Below are 24,991 nucleotides of genomic sequence, written 5' to 3' on the forward strand. Positions count from 1 at the left end.
TAGCGTCTGCAGTCTGTGGTCGCGCCTTTCACCTCTAACAAGTTACTCTTTTTCATCTTGGACATCACTCTCTGGAAGCTGCGTCACTGGGTCATTTCAATAAACAACAAGCGGAGCACTCTTGTTTGGAAACATTACACAGACATTACCAGACTGTTGACACATGTCTGCTGTTGAGGAGGAATAGGGCAGCCAATGATCTGGATCTATGAGGTAGCAGTAATTAGTCTGAAAGAACAAGAGTCGGCGTCGGTCTAGAACAAGAAACAAGTGGATATTAATTTTAACAACAAGCCTTTCTCAAGCAATAGCTGTTTCTTAACTGAAGGCTAAACTCGAGCAAGGATGTGACTTTAGCTACCTGCATCATGATAAATTATCAGTAGCAGATTCTTAGTCATCCCTTACTGGCATTCTTCATTTAACGATTAATGTCATTTGCTTGTTAGTTTTTAATTTGAAAAATGTATGTTTTTCTCAGCTTCTGACTCTTGATAAGATGAAGTAAAGGCCATTATCCCCTAAATCTATACCCATCAGGAGGTGTAGTAATTGAAGCAGGCCAGAAGAGGATTACCAAGCTTTGACATAATTTAGACTGCTGCCAGTCAACAAAGGAGATGGCGTCTGCAGCAACACTCATCTTCCTCTCTTTCCAACTACTTGTTCATGTTCCGCTTGTGAATTGTAAGATGTACTCTCTCCCATGCTGATGGCTTTTGTCTTTCTGGAGTCTGTAGGGATGTATTGCCAGTTTAGTAAATTTTTGTTTTCTTGATTTATTTTAGTTTGTAAGGTTAAGTAATTTGTTTTCTTTGATTTTGTTTGTTTGATTTTGTTAGGGTACATTTGTTACATTCCCAGTTCAGTTAGTTTTGTTGACCACCCTGAAGCCAATCCTTGCTCCATCTTTTTTTATCACATTATAAATAAACACCAAAGTCCCTGTTGCTGTTTGGAAGATCAGTCTATTTCCTATTGTTGCTTGGCCACCTCTAGACAGGGCACAGCATGAGCTACAGTTTCAACTGTTTTTCCTCATTGTCATTTGGGTTCAGTTTGGTAAGTAGTTGTTGTTTTCCCCTCTGTCTGGCAGTTGTATTTGGTGTGTAGGGATGTAATCTGGTGGTTCATTTGCTTCTGCAAAGTTTACAAACACTGAATAAGGATGTCTGATTTGATTTTTAATTGGTTTAACAAAGCTAAGAGTAGTAGTACGTACCACAAGAAATGATCCAGCAAGGACTAGACACATAGTTCACAACAAAATGTTAAACAAATAATAATTAGAACCACAAAAACAGTCAAAGAATAAGGAAAGTATTCAGAAACATAAATAAATGTTAACTCCTATTAAATAATTATAACAAACCCTAAGTATAATACCTTATTAATTAACCATAAAGCTGTTAAAATGTTAAAAGTGTTGTTTAATGTTTTCTCTGCTATTGTGGTCTCATATTAAAGTATAATTAAAGCTTCACAATTTTATAAAACAAATAATATTTTTATCGAGTCTGTATTAAAAACAGAAACAAAGAAAAAGTAATAAACTTACAGCATGTGACTCCTGTTTTACTCACAATATGAACTTATTCTACTGGAATAATTTCCTTTGTATACATGTAGCCTATTCATTTACAGTTAAACTACCAATGGAGTCACTGTACTCTTCTTCAACTGTAGGTCAGTAGTTCAGAGGAATGACTCAACATGGCCTCTATAGAACAACTGCTTTTGTTACAATAGCAATAGATCGCACAACTTTGTTGGGTGTGTCTTTCTAATACCATTTGAGACATGTTTCATGATTTCAAACAAGCACAAATATTCAATTTCGGCAATCAAATAACTCAAGAGTGAGTGTGTGTGAGTGTGTGTGTGTGTGCTTACGGCACTAGGGTGTGTAGACACAACTGTGGTTTCCTGTACTATTGTGTCTGTGTTTGTCTAACGAGTCAGTTGCACTTTCACTTGTGGTGAGCACATGAAACAAACTGGTCATTCAACCACATTTCCACCAACAAAACTCAGACTGAATCATATCCTCGACCACACACACACACACACACACACACACACGTACAACAATTAAGCACATCTCTTTGTCATTGACTTGTGTGGTAGACAAGACGTGAGACACAGATCCATCTCAGCCTGCACTTCAGCTTTTCCAGTGCATGTAGACATACACACACACACACACACACACACACACACACACACACACACACACACACACACTCCACTGTGAGTCATGAACTATAGATGTGAGGCTGGGAGGGAAGGGCAGATACAGACAGTGGGCAGAGGGACTATGGACTGCATTGTCTCTCCTCCATGCAACACCAACACAATCCACCAATCGCATTCCTAAAACCCTCGTAACACAATGACGCAGTCAACTATCAAACTCCACCGCAGAGCGAGCAGTGTTAAAAAAAAAAAAAAATAGAATGATTTGAAGTTTTCATCAGTGATCAGTATGGTGTTTTCATAAACTACAACTAATAGGTGAAAGATTGTCTAAGAAAAAAGTAATTAATTCAGCTTTCAGCTCAGAATAATAAAGATCAGTAATATAAAATTAATATTCTAATACTGACATCAATTTGATGGATCTCCCAGCCTTATAGGCATCAATAGTGTGTTTCAGTTAGCCTTGTTCCATCCAGTCCTCTGAATCACTGCCCACATCTCCAATCATTTCAGTGACAGTTCAGTATGATTATCAGGCTATGTTTCAGTGACCTCTCAGTTTAACTTTGGTGAGAGGGAATATGTGGTTGGTTTTCGTCTTTGTCTCTTTCAGGTCCTCGTGAGCTGAGGTGGTGAGATGTTCATGTCACAGCCAGTAAAAATCAGTTAGAATCTCACTGATGTGGCTGCCATCCCAGTGGTGGTTTGAACAACACTTGAATAATAATAACATAACATTTTCTGACTCAAACCCAGACGGAAAGTACAGCATCATGATGCACATTTCAAAGGTTGTTACAACTTTACCAACTAATGCACAAAACAGACAGAATGGCTTTGAATGGAAGCAGAGATATATATTATATGTACTGTATAGAAGCCATATATTCTTTAACTGTAAGATTTAAAGACAATTATGATGCTGTTACACATGCATTGTCTAGTTTTTATTATTAGTACACTTCGACTGGAACCTATCTCAAAGAATTTGGTTCACCTGGATCTCAAGCAAACTACACAACAACCCACTAAAATGTTGATGACATTTCACCATCATCGTAATCCAAGTATCTGAGAATCTTCAAAGGGAAAAGGGCAATTCAACTCTTTAAGTTTTAACAGAGCAATGGAGAGCTTATATATTTGACATCTTACAGTAAAAGCTTGAAGATTGTGTTTTGTTTTTATAGATTTAAAAGGTGTTTAGGTTGCTAGCCAAATATTTTATTATAAACACTAGAAGCTCTCAGAGGGAACATGTCTCTGCGCAATTTTAATTTATGTTTTATTTCAATAAAACTATGCTTAGAAAGGTTTAGAATGCATGTGGATCAGATTCTGAAATCTCAAAACTTTGAGAAATAATCTTGGGATATATCTGCCAGCCCCTTTTCCTTAGGCTTAGCAGTGTAATGTGTCATAATCTAAACATAAAATCCTTGACCTGCACCCTGATCCGCACCCACACAAAAAACTAATTACTTGTTTGTTGACCCAGAGTTGAACTTTCTACCATTGAAGTCCATTGAAATATTTCCAAAGTTTTGGAAATATCTTGTTAAAACAAAAAAATGTAACCTTCCTGTCAGAGGTAACAACTGAGTTACATTAATGAGGTCATTATTTAAACTGCTTACTATTTTTATGTCAAAATAGTAAGCAGTTTGGAAATGTGAGCATCCTATTAAAGCACTGAGTAGCTTTAGAAATTCTTTATTTTGTCATTCGTTAGCGTTATTCTCCGGTAGACCCAAAAGCTCCACTCACATCTAATCCAACTCAGATCATCTACTCTATGGGGTAAACTTGTGGCGTAAATATGACGTATTTTCCATGTATTCCATTAATGAGTTATTACATTTACAAGAATGTGTCTACCCACAGGACGACAGAAAGACTGGTACCAACACTACAACATATTATCCTACCGTACATACCATGCCCAATGTTAGTGAAACATAACCTTGTATCCATCTAGTTACACAGGGGAAGTCAACACAGTGCCTTTTAATTACAATTGGAAAAAGGTCATTATGTTATGAGTACATATGAATTAGGAGGACTTCATTTTCTTGACTTCACAACCAATAATACGTAACCATACCACAACACTATGGATTTATTATTGATAATATTGACTCTGATTTTACTTTATGCCTATAGAGAATGTTTTGTCTTGGCAAACTTTCATTCATATCCGCAAATCCAAATTGAAGAAAACTCTCCCCTTATTATATTTGAAAATTAAAATGCAAGCAATACATAAAAACCTTTTTCTCCTCCAAAAACAAAAGAGACAATAAGTTTGTGCACCTCCTTTATTGTATTTGAATGAATGAACAATGTGCTCTGCCTTTGTAAATGTTCACTGTCTCCTGGCATTTTATTTTGTTTATCTAGTTTGTTTTTATCACTGATTGATGTCACCTGAATGTTTTCAGTAAGAACATACAACAAAACATTCTGAGGCAGCTAGCGAGCATAGCTATAATAATGAGCTAACTAGGCTTGTAAACAATGGCAGAAAAGTGGAAGAAAAAAGATTTCACAAGTAGTGAGAGGAAGAGTTGTTCTTCACAACAGTGAAAGAAAAGATTATATGTCTCAGTTGTAGCACAACTCTGTCGACAGCAAAGAGGCACAACATGGAGAGGCACTTCAGTAGATGTCACAAGACCTTCAATGCTAGCTACCCACCATTAAGGGTTCAAAAAGCCTGTGAGTTAAAGGCAGCTTTGGGCAAACAGCAATCTTTTTCCACTAGGCCGGAGAAAAAGTCCCAAGCAGCAACAAAAGCTTAATTTAGAGCTGCACACTTTTGACAAAGAAACCCTTTTTTTTTGGTGCTGTACCTAAAAGGAACAATGATGGTGATCACAAATATCTCCGGCGTCCAAGTGGGGACAAATACGATCGCCAGAAGAGTGTCGGCTATGTCCAAGAACTTGACAGAACAGCTGGACGGAGATCTGAGTAGATCGATGAGTCAGTGTATACCAGCAATACTGAGTAGCTGATGGTGTTTGTACAAATGATATTCCGTGATTTCTTCACGAAAGAGAACCTCCTGACACTACTGTCCCTGACGACAACAACAAGGGGGGTTGATATCTACGACGCAGTGAAGGGGTATTTTGAGTAGAAAAGGGCACCGTTGGAAAAGCTGGCGTCTTTGACGTGCCCCTGGGATGACCGGCTGTCACAAAGGCTTCAACGCAAATGCAAAGGTGACTAGATTCAAGATTACAACTACATCTTTTATCATGACATCACTGGGAAACCATATGAACTGTGAACTGGAAGGCACTGATCAATCACATGATCAGTGTTGGACACGCATTTAAAGCCAAGATGAACATTTTCCCTGTGCATTTGCAGAAAAAGAAATTGCAGCACTTTTCATCTATGCAGTCAGTGTTGAATGACAATGCTCCTGTATCTGGGGCCCTCGACAGGCCTGCAGAAAAGTACTCTCAACTCATAAATAGACTTGGGCAAGAGTTCGAAGACAGGTTCTGTGACTTTGATAAGCTGAAGCCATGTGTGTCATTCATTCCAAATCTTTTCATACAAGTGGACATGACATGCATTGCTGAACAACTAAGTGCAGCATTCAACTTAGATGCTGTGTATTAGAGATGGAAATTCTCATGTTGCAAAGTGACATTCACCCCACAGACCACCAGGGCTCACCAAACTTTTGGTGCCTTGTGGGCCCAGAAAAGTACAAAGATGTATGCACAGCAGCTAGTTGCGTTTTTTCACCTTACTGATGCACATTCAGAAGACTCATTCAGAGTTGCAAGGTTAAGCCGATTATACACTAAAAGAACTTTACAGACCAATCTGGTCTTTACAGTACAAAAATGTGACAAATGTGATTTTGTGTGACTTTCAAATGTTGAAACAGATTAATTGTGATCACTTAGTAAAACATTCTTAATAATGATTGTAAAGAGTCATTAACAGTAATCAGTAAACATATACACACTGTCTCCTAATAAATGTAGTTTATTAAATGCATAATATTAATTTGTTCACAATTCGAAGGTAAACCAAGCAAATGTATATTATTTGGGAAGATTATACATTACAACCAACAAAGCAAAAATCTGAACAACCATTAACAACCGCAGCAGGGTAAAACCTTGAGACAACCACAGTAGAATAGTGACATGTACAGTAAAGTACACTGCTGGCTGACCACTGCTGTCTGGCATATGTCTGCAGCCATTAAGACAGTACTGCCACGCTGTGTCGGACGAGGAAATAGGCTTTTTTTCTGCTGTGACAGAGGTGACAGACACTAAAGCTGACAGGCCACATCCTTTAAGAATTGACAGAGGCTGAGTTTGGAGCGCAGTACAGTAACTAGGCATCCCACATACGAAGAGGCTGTGAGAATATGTCCCTAATGGGATATATGGAGGTTTATGGCTCCATTGTATAACAGGAAGACATCTACCCCTTTTAACAATGCCCTGACAAAATTCTTTTCTTCCTCTCCTCAATAAAAGGCACTGATTGCTGTTACATTGACCTTGTATGAACAAATGGTTGTCATCCATATTTATTATGCCAGACAATCATATGTCTCTGTTTCATCAAGGTGAGCTGGGGGGCAATCCAAAGTTGAAATTCAAAGGAGATGGAAATTAGGAAGTGAATAAGTGAGGAATAAAAAAAACTGGTATTCAGAGACCAAAAACCCCCTCTGTTTGTCTTCCTTTGTCTCTTCTCTGTGAAAAGAATAATACGTAATTTCAAGGCAACGGGGTCAGCCATACCATTAGCCATTGTTGTCAAGAGTAACAGTGTGATCAGGAGGTGGTGGGAGAGATGTTGCTGATTATGAGCCCAGAGGTACTTAAAGTGAATAATAATCAAATCATATGCGTTTGTCAGCATAACATGGTTTCATTTGAGTCTTGGTGTTGAATTGTAAATTTATCGTCTCTGTCATATGCAGAACACTGCCACTTGCGAAAGGTACAGAACTACAGCAGAGTAAAGATCCTTCCTCTCAATAAATTCTCACTGTATTTACTCTTGTTTTTTTTTTTGTTTTTTTTTTTACTACTGCTGCTTCCTTTGCTGCAGTGCTCTGTGATTGGTTGAATCCATGTGTCAAGTCACTTCAGTGCTGTCAGGACAAGGAGTGTTATTGGCTGGTGCTCCAACCCCACTCCACCCCCGCCAACCACCCACCACAAAGCCGTGGTGTAGATGAGTGGGCAAGCAAATGTGTGCATCAGGTGGGGCTTCACTCCAAAAGAGGAGGAGGAGGCACTCTGGGCCACCCCAGGTAACAGAGTACCAGAATGGGGACAGTAGAGCAACTGGATGCTTTTCACCACCCTTGATATATTTTCATTCACAGAGGAGCGAGTGCAGCAGCAGAGGGCTAATGCACCGATGCTTTATTTTTGTAGTGCTTTTACCCAGGGTGATAAATTCATCACAGGAAACTGCATCAAAATGGTAAAACTAGGTCTGCGATGAAAAGTATTTTAAGAAAAAAAAAACAAACAGTCTTAAAAAGATGCAAATTTGGGTTTACAGTGAGTTATTTGCCTTATGATGATCACCAACTAGCGGTCGTACCACTCCATAACAAGACAAGAGACCTGTTCTTTTTAATCTATAATCCACTTTTTTAAGTCAAAGTCATGGCCCTCTCTGAAGTCTCATTCTGACTGTACAGACTGAGTGACAAGCTCCAAGCTCACTTCAGGGCAGCACATCAAAGCTCAACAGCACTGGCTGTGACACGGACACACACACAATGACGCTGGGTAAAATAATTTAGGTCACGCCAGTGCTGTGAGTCACTTCATGTGGTCCTCCACCATACACCATTGACATAAATAGCACCAACACCGCAGAGACAAAACAAAAACACGCAGATTCTCGCTCACACAGCGTAGTTCTAAGGTGACGCGACCATCAACAATCGGTCGCTTTGTCACATCACACCAAACTTGGCAGATAGGAAAGGTAAAATGAGAGTGGAGATTTCCCCCCACCCCAACAGTGGTGCTGGTCTTGTATGTACTGTGTGTAGAGCACACAGCAGCAGTGGGTGTGACTTCCACCTGCAGGCCAGCCCAGGAAGTGATGCTCAGTAAAGACTCAACTTACTGATGAAACATGGTTTCTGCTTTGGTTTTTGCTTTCCATCCACTACAGGAGTTCATACCGCCTCCCAAGGAAGAGAAAAACAATGAATAGATCATATGAGCAGCAAATAGCTGTCCAAATCATCAAACATTGCCTAACAACAATGCTGTAACGTCTGACTTTTTGTCGTTCTCGGTGCTCCACAAACGTCAGTGCTGATACGGAGTCAATTTTTTTTTTATCAGAGCAAGAGCGGCTGTTTTGCAGATTGAGGTCAGGATTTGGCTCGGAGTGTTATGTAACCTGGTATATGGGCCAGAATAATAGTATTACATATGAGATTGCAGTTCAAACGGGAGTCACAGTGGTGAAAGGCAAGCTGATGCAGACTGCGGCAGTGTCTGTGTTTTCAGGCTGTGGCTCTGTGCTCATAACAAGACAGACATGCCCCAGAGAGCAGTCTAAGTCTTTTTCTTCTTGCCTCGTTTCATTTCTCCTACCCCATCAGTTTGTCTTCTCCCCTTTTCTCGCCCACGTTCTGTGCTATTCTGTTTCTTAAATTTCGTTTACTCAAATTCCCTGATGTCGCCATTGCTTCCACTTCCCCGTTTAGTCTCGCTGTGACAAACTGCAAGACAGAAAGGATAGATAGATAGATAGATAGATAGATAGATAGATAGATAGATAGATAGATGCTTGTTAATCTCTGTATGTAAGATCTCATTAGGGTCTTGTCAATGTGTCATTGCCACTTCTGTTTTTCCCCCCTCTCTTGCTCTAGAAGGGTGGGATATCCGCATTGGTTGCTATGGCACCAGACAGCTCCACGTTTCCTCAGACAACGGCTAACTAGGATTGTGTGTCTATGTGTGCATGTTTTCTGTGTGTGTGGTGTGTGTGTGTGTGAATCCACATGTCTAATTGTGGGCACGAGCAATGCATGCATGTGTAAGTCCCCTTGCGTTTAATGTGATGAGGTGCAGCAAACCAATAATCATCAATGTTTGGTTTACTGTGCCTTCACTGCAATCAATGATAAAATCCACTTAAGATTCATAATACATGACAGGTAAGCAGCTGCAACTCAACTCGGTGCTATGAATTAAATCTTCCACTTGATGACTTGCTTGATTTATTCATGAGGTATGAATGGGGTTACAGCTGGCATGTAACAATTTGAGAAGTGCATTGAATATCTATCAGTCCTAGATTTCAGTGTCTCTGCCTTGCATCTGTTTCTTGGTACTTTGTAAAAGCTGAAGTCTGTGTGACTTCACAAACCCACATCTTCCATCATCCATCCCCATTGACCTGCCCTTTCTCTGCACTCCAGCAGAGGGCAGTGTCTGCCTGACACCATAGTATGCTTCTCCCAAACATTCCACTGACTGATTATTTTAAGCAGTGACATAGTTTAATATCTCAGAAAACATGCACTGGCTGTTGCCTTATTTATACAAAAAGTGATTAAAAACCTGTGCTTTTATTTTCCACCCACAATCAAGCAGAGTACACCGGCACATCAAGAGGTTGGCAAATGTTCACTACTAACAAGAAGATTGAGTAAGCAGCTAGTGCCAGACACAAGTTAAATTACAATAAACTGAAATTCTGTGTTTTCACTGAAAACTAAAGCTCACAAAATATTTTCACCTACAATTCGCATAATTCTTTACAAGATGAGATGAAGGGTGAAGGGCTAAGTGCATTAAACTGATTTTCAAGACATCTTTAAATGACAATGGCTAGAAGCTGTCGAATTACAAAAGCTTGCTGCTCTGACAGCTGGGTGGTGGTAAAGAAAGGGAGCACTGGAGTATTTGTCTGTCTGTCTCTCTGTATGTGTGTGTTCATGTTTGCGTATGTGCATGTATGCGAGGAGGCCATGGTGTTGGGTAAAAGAGGTGTATTTTTTTTCCACCCTGTGGGGCCTCAGGCTGGGGTAGGGCGAGGCGGAGCTTTGGGGAGGCGCAGCATGGGGCGGGTTGTTTCAGCTGAACTCAGTGCACTGTAACAGCACTCGGGGCGGGAGGTCACAGAGTCCAGCATTCCTCTAGAGCGCTGTCTGTTTACACGACTGCCGCTGTGCTGGGGGGAGGTGGCAGCTCTGCATAACTACACCATCAGATAACACTCGTTGCTTGTATTGATGTTCATCATCTGCCAGGGAGATAAAAATCCTTTAGTCATTGTTTCAAATGTTGAAAACACTTTTTACTTCATTTAACCCCTTCATTCTCACTGTACATAAACACTCACAGTCACAATGGCTTCACAGCAGACTTAACCAAAGAAACGGTATTTTTGTATCTGTGTATATAAAGTCAACCCACTTATTCACCTTCGCGTTTTACATGTGCAGAGATAATGAGGAAACACATGTTATATGACTGTATGACCTAAACATAGCGTTCAATATAATGCACACAGAACCATTTGTATGCCTCTCCTTTCTGCTGAACCCTTGTCAATATGTGTACCACAGACAACACTGTTAATGCAATAAACTGCATGTAACTTTAATTGTGGTGTTTTTTGTATTTGTGTAAAGATGCTATGAACATGTATTGCTTGTGTATACTCAAGGATATACAAACACAAATGTACTAATTATGTTTTTAGCCAAACAAAACATCTCAGTTGCTGCTCTTTGTACTGATGTAAATTTGCTTAGTAGATATAAATCTACTCAGTGAGATCATTATTTAGATACCAAAATATGCATATTGCTTCTACATAAATTTGATTTTGTGCTGTGTATGTACTGCACCATAGTGCATGTAAAAACACACTAATTCCAGCTACCACAGGCAGACAAAGTCAAAGTATTCCTGAGCAGGACTGAGGGACCAGACCAGAGCTGAGATTATCTGGGGTGGGTCAGACTAAAAAGGACCAGTTCAGCCTCCTCTCAAGTGGCCAAGCTTATCAAGTCATTTATGCAGGAATAGCTTGGATTTGACTGGGCTGAGTTGCTGCTGGCCTCTGGCCGCTGGGCTAATCTGGGCTGAACTTTGACTGTAGCTCCTCTGTGCTGCTGCTTTCACATCCCAGAGCCTAACAGCCAGCTGGTCAGCTCCAGGGGAGCACAACAGAGATGGGGAGTGACACCCAAACCCTAGAGAGACAGTGCTCTTACTGTACCGCGGACTAGGGGGGGGGTATGACTGTCAAAGGCTCCATTGTTTGACAGGACAGCATGGTTTCACATGCAGCGTATGATTCTCACTGCGGGTCTGAACTATAGCCCAGTCTGACCTAAACGGTCCAGGAGGATGTAGCTGTGGCCTCCCTGGGCAGGTTAAAGTGTAACCATGTCCGTGTTTTCTCAGGAAAGTGTGTTTATCTAGAGGACCAACATGGAGGCCCTTTTGTTTAACTAAGTAGCAAGGCTTGCCCTCAAAGTAAAGCGCTCTGAAACACACAGGAACCAGGTGGCCCTTCCCTGTTCCATTTACTGCTAGTTAGGTACAGTGTGCATGAGCACGTGTGTGCTCAAGGGTTTGTTTACATGTGTGGAGAACAAGCAGAATGCAGGTAGACAGACAGTATCTGGAAGAGAAACATAAGCTGAGATCTTTCATCCAGCACAGTGCAAAAAGCAAACAATGAAAGCCCACACAAATTCAGTATATGAAAGGGCATCTATGTTCTGTGGCGAGTGAAAAAGCTGCAATAAAAATTCCAGTATTTTTCAACCTGCATCTTGTTCTCATAACTCTGGCCATTGTGACTACAGGACATATCAAATTTGCACTTCCAAACTAACAAAAACAATGTATGAGGCCGTGGAGCACTGTCGATTTAACTAACAGTGAATAACAGAAGATTCAAGAAAACTAGGTGCAATGGCTGGATATCTAGTGGAGGAAAGACGGATGCTGGTGTCAGTATGCTGACATGCCTTCGATGACAATGTTTAGCAGGTGTAATTTTTAACCATCTTACATGTCTCACTTACTTAAGCATTACTTTAATAATGGTAACATTTGCTAATACGCGCTAAACAAAATGTACAGCTGGAGCTGATGGGAGTGTCACTGGTTTTGCAGGTATTTGCTCATAAATCAAAGTGCTGGACAAAGTTACATTTTGAGCTGATGATGGCACTGCTGTAGGTCTGTGTGTCTGTTTGACCGAGCCACACACACACACACACACACACACACACTCGCAGGATGCAGCGTGGCTTCAGCTACATTCACACAAAATCCAGCACCATGTGGTTCCTTCCAGCAGGGTTGTTCAGAGGCATGGCTGTGTTAATTTGCGCTTTAGAACATAACCACAGTGAAACAATCAGAAAATCACATTTTCTTTCAGATTCACTGCTTTATTTGCTCAGCAATTGACAAATCCTACTCGTTATGCCTTTAATGCAGTCTGGATTAGTGGTTTACACCACTACAAGTTCTGCCAAAGCAGGACAAAGTGGAAGAGAGTAATGTGAAAATATGCTCTTCAGGATATGTTTTCAGTTGATGTGTGTGGAACATTGCCCTTGGGCAGAAACTGTACAAAGCATTTGAGAATTTCTTCAAGATTTTACTTTGCATCTTTTTAAGACTGGTGCTTAATTTAGCATATTTTAGTTAAAAGCAGGCACAGACTTTCTAAATGTCTGAATAACATTTGCAATATCCACATTAAGCTGATAAAGTAAAATATGATTTTTTTGGCAAACTAGGAGATATCCGGTATCTGAAACCCTGAAAGAAAAAAAATCTTTTTTTGTCATCTACAGTTTCTGTAAAGGTACTATTATTATACCTTCTATAAAACCAAAAACAAGCTGTCTCATTTATATTTGACATAAGTTTCTGCAAAACACTCAAATATCCATCTTCCCCTGGTTAGAAGCCTTTAAAAGCTGCATGAATCACATTTGGGCTGTGAAGCAACACTCATCACATTACTAGCCCTCCATGGACACATTCATGCCAAAATTTCAGAATTGGGTGTTGGCTGCTCAACTAAATGCTTTGTGGCTGCTGGACACGTTCATGCATCAAATACTTAGTCGTGCACAAAAATCCTAGAGCAACGACTAGGTCTACTTCATCAAAGACCTCACTGATAGGGAAAAGTGTTCACACATATGTGGTATCCACAGACGTCACCTAGAAAATACCTGTGCTTGCCACTGGTGTAATTAGGTTAACCATGCAGGTCTGACATTGCATGAGGGAACATAGGTTATTATAATAACTGCAGACTTAGGAGTGTCCTGATGGTGGAGTGGATAAGTCGTGTAGCCTATAACTGCAACGTCCCCTTTTAAATGAATGTTCTGAGCAATATGTAATTAAAAACTTACAAAATAAATCGCTTCAGACACAATATTAATTCCAGATTTATGACCAGAAAAACGTGACACAGTGCTACATCTCATAAATCTTCAGGTTTCCAGCTTTCAGATGGTGTATAGCACTTATATGTGGCATATATTTTTCAGATCTGCCATCTCCCCCTAAAGTTCCCTCATGTTCCCCCCTAAGAAAAAACAAAAACAAGTCTATGGTAGGGAGGGGCTGAGTGGAAGACGTATTAACTACACTGCAGACTGGAGACTCTGCTAACGAAGATAACCAGAAGTTTAGTTGTGAAATAAATCTCATGTGTCCAACGTGTGTTGAGCGTGCATTCAGTAGACCCACACTATACACGTGTCTAAAATGTGATGCATTAGCGACCTCATGTAATCAGACACTGTGTGATGTTCAAATATCATGTTTTGATATATCACCACTGCAACAAATAAGCAGCCATGTCGCTATTCTCTTCATTCCTTTTTACTCACTGATTCGTGTGCAGCATTTGAGAAGCAGCTACATAACTATCAAGCTACAATTTAAGAAATTAGTCATTTACATTACATTTTACTCATGAGAGTAAATGGCAATATCCACTGGTGCTCTCCAAGATTAGGAGAAACTTCGTAAATGTACACTTCTGCCTTTTTGCTCTAAAGAAAACACACACTCAGCAAGGATATCCCACATACTGGAGGCACATATAATGCTTTTTCTCTGGCCCAAGGGTCTGCATTTTCACTCATGGTGCTGACTCAGCCCACGATAGGAAGACAGAAAGGAGTATGTTGGGCACTGTTGGCAGTAAGGGAAAAAGGGAAAATCTCAATTCATAACCTAGAGCATTGAAATATGAAGTTCATGGCAAAAGGTTTTAACTCCTAAGGACAGTAATGCTTAACATACTTTACAACATCATCGACAAAGATGACTAATTAACTCATGATCATTGTTGTCCGCGTGTGTTCTTGAGGAAAAAGGGTAATTTTATGATTTAACTACTGTACTTAGTTTCCCAAATGTTCAAATGCAATTATGCAAACCACTTATTTTACAAATAATACTATTCAACAAATAAATAACCAGCAAATCCAAAAACTTTATACTTTTTAACCCCAAGTAATATCTGCTTCCACAAAGAGGCTGTATCCCATTTTCTTGGATAGACACACTTTGCACATTACAGCCACTATCAATGTTTGGTTTGGTTCCATCACATTTGAAGATGTCAATTCATTTTTCATTATCCACTTGGTTTGACCCGTATTCTTAGGCAGTGTTGGATGTGCAGCAAGATCCATAAAGGCCACGACCAGAATTGGGATTAGGATGAGAAGTACCAGAGACTAAATGCAGAGGACGCATGGCGTGACTGTCGGAGAGGAAACATGGTGCTTGCACTGAAAGAAACTGGTCATTTGTCAGGAGGCAAGTTGGACAGTCACCTTCTAGATCTATCAGATCAATCAAAAAGTGTAGTGGGCCTCACTCTGACCCCCCTTTATTTAACTGAAATCATACTCAAATACTATACCGCAAATGTCATTTTTCTGTCATTTAAATAATATACAATATTTAAGTATGCAGTTCCCTCTGCTTGGAATCACTTGCAAAATTACATGAATCTTCAGGAGCTGGTCTCACTGGATGCATTTAAAGTTATTTTAAATGACTTGGAGGTAGGCACATCTGGCTGTAGATGTTTTGACTGATTCATATTGCCCCTGTTTGATCCCTGATGTTGATGACTTCTGACGACTACTGATGATTAATTTAGATATTTTATGATTACTTTGTTAATTATATGTTTTGGTGTCTGCAACAATTGTGCTGCTGCCTGTCTTGGCCAGGACGCTCTCGTAAAAGAGATTTTTAACCTCAGTGAGACTTTTGCTGGTTAAATAAAGGTTACAATAATAGTATTTAAAACATATTCTGCCATCTTTATTTGTACCTTTATTACCATATGTTTCACAGTTAACACAGCTGAAGTTTGTGTTACCACCAAATGCAAGTACAAGTGAAAAGCAGTGTTGAAGGGATAATTGAATGCAGGTTACCCAGAACCCAGTGTTTGGTTTCTGCACTCACATATGGTCATCCTTCATGCACAGATCCAACTGTTTCCATATTGTACTTTTTTATGCAACCACATGAGTTACAGTATAAACCTTGACCAATTAATTAGTTGAGCCATACTTTATTTCATATACATTGTCTCAATGTATATGTGAACAAGAAATTGCAGAACTGAAATGACAAAGATATGTTTGATTACATCATCACTACAGTAGACTGACAAGATTATTTTTCAACTGCAAAATGTCCTATTCAGTACATATCTTGGTTTATATCCATATGGGTATGTGCCTCAAAGTATTGGTGGGGCTACAACACAGTATAAAACAACCAGAAGTGAAATGTCTGCTGTGAAAAAGGTAACAAAACAGCAGTCTGCGCTCTGGCATTAAAAGAGTACTCCACCAATTTAGCACTGCACTCCTATAACAGTGTCAGACTCAATTTATTTTTTAAAAATTATTAAAGAGGTGGTATTATGCTCATTTTCAAGTTCAAAATCTTATTTAGAGGTTGTACCAGAACAGGTTTACATGGTTTAATTTTCAAAAAACACCTCTTGTTTTATTTTTCAAACTGCACATTGCTGCAGCTCCTCTTTTCACCCTGTGTTGAAGGCTTCGTTTTAGCTATGGAGTGATACATCTTGTCTCTAAATGATCTTTGTTGGGAGTTGCACACGCGCAGTTCCTAGTTAAGGACTACTAGCCAATCAGAAGCAGAGATGGGCGGGTCAGCGAAAAGCCGGTAATAGCCAATCAGAAGCAGAGAAGGGCGGGTCAGTGAGAAGCAAACACGGCTTTGTTTCAGCTGTAAATGTCGCCGACCAGGGATGCGTTTTCCCAAAGCATTGTTGCTAACTACGGTAGCAACTTCCTTGGTTGGAACTATGCAGTTGCGACGCAACTGTTTCCCAAAACCCTAGTTAGAACTAAGGAGGTAACTAAGTTGATAACTTACATGGTACGAACCATCGTTACAGGTGTTCCCCAAAACCATAGTTCTGACGATCGTTCGCAACCACTGTCGTTACTTTGCATATAACTATAGATCCTGACCTGTGGTTAGAAGCTTAGTTCACAGTGACTATACATCACAGCAGAAAATGCAGTGTTAGGAGGTGGATATAATGTGTTTTAAGCAGGGAATGTTAGATATTCCTGCTGTCCAAACATATTTAAGGTGAAGGTTTTTTTTTTATGTAGTTATAAAAGTACTTTTAAATGTATTTGTCAGGTCATGGGTAGGGTTGCATTGATTCAGTACTAAGTACTTAGTGTAGACCATCTACAAACAAGCAGGTGTTTTTCTCACAGATTACCCATCTATTCACAATAACATGATTTAATATTATTCACCAGTACAAAGATTAAAGGACAAAATGGAGAATGTAAAGACTTAACTTTTAATATTACCTTCATGTATACATTTCTAGGTCTCTGAGGACGATGGGTGTTCTCTAGTCTTCATTACAAACATAAATATAAAAAGGGACTGCATAAAATTCATGAATGTACTGTAATGAATAAATCCGTGAGAGCTTTCGTTGCCATTATAACAAAGATAAATAGAGAACTCACGGGATTCAAACCTGTGTCTGTCTCAATAGAGAATATTCACATGCTCAGCCCTTATCACACTGAGCTATTCTTAAGACCTTGATATCATTTGCGGCCAAGGGAATCATAGTGTTAAATTGTTAAACTGAAGATCCTTGCGGATTTAACTTATTTCACTAAATGTCTTGTAATCATTCATAGTTCTTAATTTTTTCTTCTAAGTTATAGCCTATATTTAGGCTAAATAAAATGATTAGGTTATATAATAATTATATTGTTGATTTCATTAACACTATTGTTGATTTTCTCGTTATACTATACGTACGACTATAATATGAAAAGCCTAAATAATAAGTTAGCACAATAACGTCACTTAAAATCGGTCACAACTGACATATTTAGGCAGAATATTTCCTGCTGTGAAAGTCAGACAAACACATCTGGAAACATGTTAGTTCGAACTATGTTGGTTCAAACTAAGTTAGTCCAAACCACGGTGGTACGACTGTTTTGGGAAACCGTCGTACTTCAGATGTTTGTTAGTTTAACGATGCATCGTACCAACATAGGTCAATGCTACCTTCCATAGTTGTTCAGGAAACGCACCCCAGCTTGGCTGGAGCAAGAGTTTCAGAGTGGTGAGTTATTAATCTGTAACAAAAGTATTTTTCATCCATAAAGTTTTAAATGAGCTCCGTCTCTACATCACAGTAACAATTTTATGTCCATTGACTGCCTGGAGAGTAGCTAGTGTTTGGAAGGAAGATGAGAGGTGTTTTGAGGGCGTGTCGAAGTAGCCGCTTGGCGAGCGTTATATGAGACACATTTAGCTTTCTTTCCTGTCTCGTCACAGGGATGAAAGGGAAGCGGCTGAACTACAAACGAGCTGTTTTCAAGCGGTTCAGAGCAGAGTTTTCTGTGGGAGATGGGAACTCCCTTTGGGCTGGACTTCGGGCTTTTTCACTTTGCAAACCTATTACATGCACAAAAAAGGTATATAACTAAATAAAGGAGAGGGAAAAAGCCAAAAAGCATAATACCACCTCTTTAAAATCGATTCTGCAGAACCAGATATATTATCTTTTTTATTCTGCGCCTACATTCCCTACAATGCAATTCAAACACTGCCAATTCAGTCGGAGCTGCAGGTGTGTTATGCTAGTAGTGGCTCGTGTAGCCTCCAGTGTTTCCCCTAGAATATTTTTGTTTGAATTTGCTGTTGTGCATCCATGAGCATGACACACTGTCCAGTATTCACACGCATAGAATAATTTCAGTGTTTTTCCTTTCCTTCCCCCTGTGGAAGACTGCAAGGTGCATGTATTTGGTGGGGGCTTTTGGAAGAAATAATGTATGTACCTAACATTTTGCTTATTGAGACAAAAAAGTTGTGAAATTTAATGTATTTTTAACATGCTGCCAGGGTTGGGGTCAATCACAACATCTGCCTTCTTCAATTGAAATAAATATTGTGAACCATATGCAATCATCTTTAAACCATATGGGTAATTAGCAGACATAAGTTTAATATAACAATTTGGTTAGTCTGGTTGAAAAAGTCTGAGTAACAGAGAAATGCAAAAGTGAAGTACTGAAGCCCTGAAGCACAGGGGAGATGTCTGCTCGCAGCTTTCTAGCAGCTGGGAAACAACAGGCAAGACCGTACTCCATACATTTACTGCCAGTATGACAACTTACTGCTAACCTTTTCTTCTGCTCCGCTTACTTTCACCATCACATTCTGCTGCTCGCTCATTCAAACTCACTCAACCACGCAGTCGCTTTGTACACACATCAGGCACTGCCCTATTCCTTCAAGGAGTTACGCTACTCTTAACAGTACCTTTCAAGTAGATGAGTAGAGGGAGCTAGCCAGCCATTTTATTGTGTTTGCATAGTGTATGAGTGAAAATCAATAGTAGCCCATTGATATTAATGGTAATGTAAAATTTTTGCAGAGGCGATCATAATTTTGATAACTGTATATAAGTAAAAACACTAAGCCTTGAGCTGCGAACCTCAAGCAAAGATGAAGGAGTGAGATACAAAGGTCTGGTAAGCTCACTTCTTTCTAACGCCACACCCCCAGATTCAAACGTGTAATCTTCAGACCTAACTGACTCAAGTGAAACTTATTGATAATTAAATTTATCAGATTTCGCATAGCTCCCTCTGGAGCCACAATAAGCTTTACATGTTGTTCACATATACAGCAGTACTCCCCAACACCTTTAAGCAGACACTGCTTACAGCAGCTTTAAACTACTGATGGTGTCTGTGTTTAATCCAGATTAAATACATTATTAAATGCTAGCTTTGAGCCATCTGACAGGGTTTTAAATCTTTACAAAACTACTGAAAATGTTTCTCAGCCAAACCTTTTTGCTAATCAAGGCATTATATTGCTCTGAGTCAGTCCACTAAGGGAGCACATTCTCTAAAACTGCAAAGAAACTACAAATCGCACTACCATCTCCAGGATTACCACACCCAAGCCCCATTATACATCTATAACCTAAGCCTAAACATAACAAGCTGAGCTACACAGCAGGGTGTGAGTGGAAATACCTTTTCTCATGCTTTTTCTCAGATACGCATATGCATCTGCACTATATCTAATTGTAGAGCAAATTAAATCACCAGTAAATCAGTAGTAAAAAAAGTATGCAATGTTTTTTTTTACAACATTTTGGATATCACGTTGCTGATTTTCACTCTGGACATTTTATATGGAATGAAAAATGTATTTAAATGCACATTATCAGTGAGGCCTAGATTATGCCACAGTGGCTAAGTGATTTTATAGTCTCTGTATGATATTGTTGAATTACTCTTCTCTTTTTTCATTTTCCCATAAGATTTAGGTATAATTGTGTTCTAATAGAAGAGCGATTTATGTATTTAACAAGCAACCTTGCTGCTCCTTCTAAGCTTTGTAAGAAAATAAATCAATCACAGCTTCACCTGCATTTTTTCATTCTTTTCATTCTGTGTAAGAAGAAGCTCACAATGACTTCAAAGATGAAATAATAATAAAGTACACAGGTTACAGTTAATAACCTTTCTTTACAGTAGCCTCATTCTCTTGTGTTTTTCTCACTGGCTCATAGGGATCAGCTGCAGACATAGGGCCAGCTCCATACTGTGAGACGCTCTCCCTTTCTAGCAGGTTGATCACACCAGCTGGAGTCCAGGATGGCAAAAAAAACGTTAAGAGGTTCACCCAGAGGGGTGCTCCTCATGAGCCACTCTCACCGCTCTTCACTCCTCTGCACACTACAGCTCTGTCATGTGTGTTACCTGAGGAGGATCAGGAAGGCAACATCTGGATATGTTCTGAGGGCTGTAATTTTAGAAGCTCTTCAACACTCTTAATCCCCTCACAGTGTGTTGTTTATTTTGGTCCAGTTCTCTGGTCAATAGCCAGATTTCTTAGAAGCAACCACCAGGTTACTGGGACTGACACAGTGAGGCCCTACAAAGCAGAAGGAGATCTGGCTGGCATGGCAGCACTCTTCAAATACAGTGAGCACAGCAATCTTTCTCATAGAAAGATACCAACCAGTCAATAGTTTTGTCAAAGTAATTAATGTCTGCTTCAAGAAACATCATGAGCTGGCATTTCTTTCTGTAAGACGTTGTTTTGTTTGCATCCTAGGAAAAGCAGCGGAGCTCAGTACAGCATCACAATGCATCCATTTTTCTTGTGATCAACATGTCGATCATCACAAGAAATTTCTTGAAAAATTACTGTCACATAAATATGATTTATCCCCACTGCACAGGCTTTTACAGTGTGAAAACAAGTGTACAGAAATAGGCAATAAGGTTTCTCTGAAGCAGGGCAGAGATGGAGACCAAAGTTCATTCTAAAACCTGATTTCATTACACAAACTGTAGTTTCAATCTTCTTTCATCATTTAACTACGTTTGTTGTGGGGGGGTTTTCAACTTTGCTACAAAATTGGGAATTCTGCTTTGCCCATGCAGAATGACCGACGGATTGGAGAAGGAAGTCGAAAACAGCTTTCTAGTGCAAAAGTCATCCCATTTATTGCTATTTGCCACCATTTTGATTGACTAAACGGAATATATTAAATACATCATTAGAAACATTACTACAAGGATGTAACAACTGTTACTCATTCAATGTTTAAATTTTGCTGAGGTTTAAGGATTCAGCATAGGTTTAGACTGATCTCTGTTCTCCATTAGAATAAAAATGTAAGTTCAAATAAATACTTTTCTTGTATTCAACTTGCGCCAGTCAATAATAACAACCACAAGCTGAGATTAAACAAAGGGAAGAAGGTGAAACAGCCTATAATTAGAGGAGGCAAGTTGTTGACAAAGGCAGAGAGAGGCCTAATAGGAACAGACAGAAAAGGAAGAAAAAAGCACAAGATAAGGAGATAAAGACAGGAAAAATAAAGAGATTAGAAGGGGTCAAAAAAGCAGAGAGAGAGGAGAAAAAGGGATGCAGCATGGTTATATTTTACAGCCAACAGCAAGCGTGTGGTCTGGCAGGCACACCAGGAGTTAGTTTATTAGAGTTGTTTATTTTACAAGGGGCTGTCCTAAATAAAAAAAAATAGAAAATCAGCATGCCATCTCTGTACTGTCCTGACATGAGGTTATGGCTCCGTAAAGTACTATACTGTTTCTTTCCTTGTGTAACTAATCTATACGTAACCACAGATTCATATGAGCACAAGCCCGTTGTATGCACAGATAGCCATTAATCCTGATAAATGTGACAGTATATCCAGGCATGTGATTTGCAAAGGGCAAAAAAGCAGGAAAATATACTGAGACCCCTCGACACCCCGATTAAACTGGCGTTGGCTTAATTATAACATGGATGGTAAAGCAGGACCCATGACAAAAAACTTATTTGGTGGATGTGTTGCAGTAGGAATCAAAGACAAGCGTCTAATCCACTGCCCCATCGCAACCTCTCTATAATAATTATTATTTTGTGTTCATTTTTTACCAAACTTCAACAGCTAAATGTCCAACATGAAATAATTGAGTCTATAACTAAATAATATAACTACTAACTTTCAAATTAGTTCAGTAGAAGTTAATAGGTCATTTTTAATGAATAAGAGACAGCAGCAAAGGTTGTTGCCTATTTATGACCTGGTGGCCTAACTGTTAAAGAAACAGTTATATTATTCAGGAAACTCAGATCAAAACAGCCAGCTCAGTCTCTGTCTATTGATAAACTGTATGAAAAAGTTGGACATTTCAACTCTGGCAGGCGTGTGCGTGAGACAGAACGACCGCGACAGTTTCACGGGATCGCGCCAGTTACACAGAAGCCGTTGCCATGGTTACCTCGTGGAGCGCTAGTTTGCCTGTCTGTTGATGAGGAGCGCAGAGCGACCCCGCGGATCAAAGCAGTATGAAAAGGCTTTACAAACCCTGTCACAACAATTCACCTTTAACATAAGGACGACTTAAAAAGCAATCATTCATACAGCAAAGTGTAGGCTGTATAGGCTATATGAGTGATCAATTGACAACAAAGTCAAAGTAAACATTAGATAGCCTATAACAAGCAATAATCAAAACATACCCAATTTATCAAATCCTTATTGTCAACTCAGTGTTGGGCAAGTTACTCAGAAATAATATAATTATTACCTACTAGTTACTTAGCATATACTCCTTAAAAAAGTAATATTAGCTACCCTACTTACTACTGGGTGAGATAACAGCACTCTCTCCCGATGAGTCCAAGCATCAGTGGCAGCAGCGGCCGGAGTTTTACGTTGCTGTGTTGCTTTAGCTGATGCTTAAATTAGCCTAAGTATAAATGTAGAATTGTTCACGGTCAAAAACGTTTTGCTGGTCGCACAAAGTTTACTATGGATGACAATGTTCTTTGCATCTTAGACTGTGACACAATAATGGCAATAACGTTAATTACAGCTGTCAAAAATACCTCTCTCTCCCTGTTCTCCAGTCTTCCTTTAGCTTTTTCGCTGACTTGAACAACATAAGGTCCGGTCCCGCTGACCTGCAGTAGCGCAGCATTACTTGGATTAGTAACTGTAATAATATAACTGTTTTGGAAATAGTAATCCGTTACATTACTCTTTACTGGGAAAAGTAATACGTTTACGTACCAATGATGCGCGGGAGCGACTGTGGTTCACACTGCGCAGGTGTGGAATGGGCTGCTGAACGCAAAGGAACATCCTTGTTGATATTTGGCAAGGAAGAAAACTTTACACACGTCAGTCTATAGATGTCCTCAAATCCTTTCCATTTTACTCGGCCAGCTCCTGCACCCCCCCCCCCCTTTTTTTTTTTTTGAAATTACAGATCTGCATGACTCACGTGGGTCTGATTTCGGGTTAATCCGAATTAATCGGGAATTCCGGATTAATCCGTAAAAATCACATCCCTGTATATCACAAGGCTGCAGGTGTCAGCTCTAGGACTACATATGAACAAGTAATCAACACGAATGTGTCTCTCTAATGTGTTAATGAGTCTCCAATTTCTCTCTACATTACATCAAATTAGCTATAATATTTATATATTTTACACCCAAACACTTCAAAGCTCAATTATATAAAATGGTTGGATAAAAACCTTTTACTAATTCTAACAGGATTTCTGTAAACTTGTACTGCCACGCTGGGCTGGTAGCATGAAGTGAGCTAATCTAATCTGTACGAATATAATAATAACTAAAATTATTACTTAATAAAGTTTTAAATGATGTTGCTTTAAGGGTAGAGCTGCCCAATTTATATGAAATTAGACTGATTCCTCTCACTCAGTTGACTGAAGAACATGATTCTATTTTGGAAAATCAAATTTTTTCATAGCAATGTCTTTGGATGTATTTTGTATTTTAATATGAAGCATACCTCAAAAATACTACAGCCAAATCTCACATGTTAAGCCACTGCAAATGTGCACTTAAATGTGCTCATCACATTGTGTTATTAAGAGACACTGTGAGCAGGGACAGTGGAAAAAGTGGATGAAAGGTCATTAAGTAATATAATGGCCACAATAACTGCAAATATGAACTGACAGAAATAATGATTTAAGCTTAAATGTGTAGAACAAGAAGCATTACATTTTAAATATCTGCTCCCCATTTGTGCTCAGTATATGGTGGTGGAGAATACTAAAACGACTCTTTGCCTGTAACAATGACCTGGTAATACTCGGTATAAATGTGTACAAACATCAAGTCAATATTAAAATACATATAAGAGGATGCATATTCCCAAAATCCGATGCTACTATTTGGGCTGAACGGGCCTCATCATGACAGTGGCATAGAGGAAAAAACATTCTGTCAAAGAAGAACAGGGTTATTTTTATTCACAGATATTTCTTTAACAAGCAATCAGCCAAACAGAGGTTTTCACTGCCACTAATACTTTGGCCTTTGTTTTGGTTAGGGATTACTCTAAACCATTTACTGAAATGGTGTGCAATCACATGTGCCATGACACTGTCTTTTCAGCCCTAAGCCTCATGCTAGTTACTGCAGGGAAACTATTTTTCTGTCACATCCTTTCACCCGCTGCCTAAGCTTAACTTTGGCCTGTGAAACTGTCCTCGCTACTTTAATTTTCCAAAGCATAATAAAGTGGGCCTTATTTCCTGACATCACAATTAAACATACAGAAATATTTCTGTAATGAATACCTTCTTCACTCTCTAACATAGATTTCTCTTACCCCTGAA

At 39.3% G+C, this 24,991-nt stretch overlaps 2 long non-coding RNA genes across 3 annotated transcripts in view; both read right to left on the reverse strand.

Moving 5' to 3' along the window:
• Positions 1 to 24,991, reverse strand: part of LOC123963300 — a 78,206-nt gene that overhangs the window by 48,753 nt on the left and 4,462 nt on the right. The gene's annotated exons all lie outside the window — the stretch shown is intronic.
• LOC123963301 lies at positions 9,439 to 23,080 on the reverse strand. The gene is made up of 2 exons (XR_006823152.1): positions 22,975 to 23,080; positions 9,439 to 10,479 (listed from the first exon to the last, which is right to left on the reverse strand). It is a non-coding gene; the product is annotated as an uncharacterized LOC123963301 (long non-coding RNA).

Source organism: Micropterus dolomieu, linkage group LG23 (assembly GCF_021292245.1).
Source record: "Micropterus dolomieu isolate WLL.071019.BEF.003 ecotype Adirondacks linkage group LG23, ASM2129224v1, whole genome shotgun sequence".
Classification (NCBI taxonomy): Eukaryota; Metazoa; Chordata; class Actinopteri; order Centrarchiformes; family Centrarchidae; genus Micropterus; species Micropterus dolomieu.